Here is a 3,233-nt window from a genome sequence, read left to right as displayed (position 1 = left end):
TGTATTGTTATTGTCGTCTCCTAGCGACGTCACAGCTGTCCTTTCGAAGACTGAACATTAACGAGAAAAGCAATTGAGGCTTATATCTTTAACATTCACTCATTGAGGGCGTGTGCACACCGAATTATCCTAATTTATGCTAATATTAAATTAATGCACAGGACCTGTACTTTAATCACACAGTTGGAGACTGTTTAAAAATGTTATTTAACATTATTCCGAAGTCAAGCGTTCATCTGTTGAGGATTTCTTAATCTGTTCCCTGTGAACCCAATAAGAAGCCTTCATGCTGTCGTTTATTTATCTACTTACCGGGAATAAGATTCTCTTGACATTGCAACTGATGTTCTGAGAAATCATTTCTATTTTTTTTTTTTTTGCTGCATTTTGAGAAGCCGACTAATCCCGATAAGCTCGAGGGATCTTAATCCGCCCTCTGTTTTAGCCTCCAGTGTCACTGAGGCCGACGCTTTTGAGTCACACAGCGCTGTCGAGAAGAACAAGAGCTTCAGCGGTTTGAGAAAAATACCCTGAAAAGACATCATGTTCAAGGGACAAGGGCTCTCTGGTCGCCATGCTGATCTGGAGGCAATTAAAGGAGGAAGTCGGGTGACTTGGTTTTAAAGAAAGACTTCAGCCCAGGAGCTGCAGCCAAGGTCATTTTAACAACGACCTTATTTCTGCAGAACTACTTTTTCCTTTTTATCGTTTTGTGACTCCGTGTTTCTAAGGAAAGGTATCAGATTTAGATTTTCTCTTGATTTTGGTGTTCGGCTGCACCTGCTCCTTGCTTTCTGCACATTTCAGCCTAGTTCCAACACCTGCAGATGCTGATTCAAGTATCCAACTCTCCAAGGGGAGTAAACCTGGAGATTAAAATAAGTTCCTGAACAGTACACGAGCTCTAACGCCATTAAAGGACATTTTGACGTTGCCTCAGTGGGACGTTCTCCCCTTGTTTTGCATAACTTACGGTTTCGATAGGAATTTGATGATGCAAACAAATCGGGTTTCCTCCATTGCAGCAAATCACAGACTGTTCAATCCCACGGCCCGGAGACGGCGCTTAGAGTTTTAGGACCGGCATCGCGGCATTTCAACATTCGAAGCACGGGAACCAAATTTGTTCCCCTTGTCTGATTTAAAGGATACAAGCTAAACTTCCAGCATTTCGTTCACACCATAGTATTACTCACATTCCAGACATTCTGGTAGTAAAACGTCTCTCGTGAGAACCAGAGATCTGTTTCTGTCTCTGCAACGCATTCTCCTGATCCGGAGGGAGCATGAAAAGCTCGCGGATAAAATGCCAACAGAATATGGTGCAAACAATAACATTTTGTGTGCAGCTTGAGCCACAGCAGTGTGTCAGTGTGTGTGTGTGTGTGTGGGGGGGGGGGATGCCCGATGGGGATTTGGGGGTAGGGACGAACTGAGTTCCCATGAAAACCAGTATCACAATCGCTTTAAATCAACATTACGTGGTGCTGGTTTTTACATTTGTGTGTGTTTCTGTTGGCGTCTCCGAGTGCCTGCTGCACACTGAAGGTAAGAAGGTACAAATGCAACAACTGGAGAAATGGTTAAATCTAAATCACACACCATTCATTAAGGCAAAGATCCATTAGCGTGATCCGCGCAGTCCGCTGCATCTCTGTGCACCAGCATCTCAGAAAACGGAGCATCTCTTTCATATCGCTGCAGAAAATGAATTGTTTAACTTTAAAGGACAATAAAACGACACCTAAAGTACGAGGTACGAGTTACCTGCTTTAAAACTCCTGCTGAGCTACGACCGTAGCATGTGGCAAGTCATGAGGATTTCATTATGGAGTGTGTGGGCGTTTACTGACAAAGCTCACGATCCTGCCTTAAGTAGAACATGCACACACACACGCACACACACACGCACAGGTGCATAAGTAGGACACTGTCATGAGTTACCTCAGAGTCAGGAGTGTGTCATCACGAAACTGAAGATAATTAGAAATAAAAAGATGGAAAAAATAAATCTTAAAATACCCGAAACCTGAGAATCTGATCGTTCCACAGATCGTCTGTGATGGTCGGCAGTCGGTCGTGATGCTACTGGGAGAGAGCTGCTCCCAGACTGGGACCAGTTGGATCAAAGGCACCGTTAATCCTAATCTGCGGCCTGAATTCGAAGCCTTAATTAATTAATCATGACTCATGCTGAGTCATGATTAATGATTTAATATGACTTGCACTATAGGGACCGATACCCAAAGAAGATCCAGCAGCAATGTTCCTCCCAACGGACGCAGTTTATCAGCCCCGGAGTCGTTTAAACACCAATGCTCATATTGATCACAGCTGAAACGCAGCCTCCCTTATTGATCATCGGAGCATGAATAGCATGGAGTTTAAGGTAAATTAATAAAGCCTGACACGGCGTGTTTCTGTGTGCGGTCTGGTATTGCTTTTATCCGGTCTTATATGGGGAGTATTGATCTAAAACTCGGGTACAATGCATCCACGCTCGGCCCCCGCCTCGCCAGCACCGATAAAGATCCCAAAGAATGCTGGGAATGGACGACCTGCTGAGAAGCATCAAAAAGAACTACTGGACGTCGTGAACATATTGGATAGGCAACATCAGCAGGCAGGAGCGAGGGAGAGGAAGAGGAACGCGGAGAAGAAGTGAGGAAACCCCGCCAGGTTCTGAGAGTGGCCCCCCCTTTTCTGTTTCATCCCTCCTTCTCTCATCCCTCCTCCCTCTCTCTCTCCCGACGCGCAGTCAGACCAGGGAGAGCGACACGCTCGGGTCGCAGCTCCATCTCTCCTGCATCCCTCTGAACTCCATCCAGCTCCTCCTGAAAGTCATTCCGTAGATGAGACCTGCTCAGAGAAGGGGGCAAGGCAGCAAGGGGAGAAACTGGGGGGACCTTCTTGGTGCACTGTCCCTCTCCCAGGAAACACTTCAACGGAACTCTCGCTTTAAGCTTTTGCAGCTCGATTTTTGCCTCACAGAGCAAAAAAAAAAAAGCTGCAAATGGAGACACAGATTTTAGAAGACAGCGACTAAGAGACTCGATCCATTTCCCTGGGAAAAAAGCGCTGCAGCAGGAAACAGGAGACTTTGAACACTTGCAAGGAAAAGGACGCTGAATCAAGGGATTTGAATTCCCCTGCGCGCCTCTGCTTCTGTCCCACCTGCACTTTTTTTTGCCTCTTCATCTCTGGCTTTGCCCCCCCTCACCTGAAGTGCAGCC

Source organism: Brachionichthys hirsutus, chromosome 11, assembly GCF_040956055.1.
Source record: "Brachionichthys hirsutus isolate HB-005 chromosome 11, CSIRO-AGI_Bhir_v1, whole genome shotgun sequence".
Classification (NCBI taxonomy): Eukaryota; Metazoa; Chordata; class Actinopteri; order Lophiiformes; family Brachionichthyidae; genus Brachionichthys; species Brachionichthys hirsutus.
The sequence above is the reverse complement of the archived record's forward strand: the minus strand, read 5'-3'. Positions refer to the sequence as shown.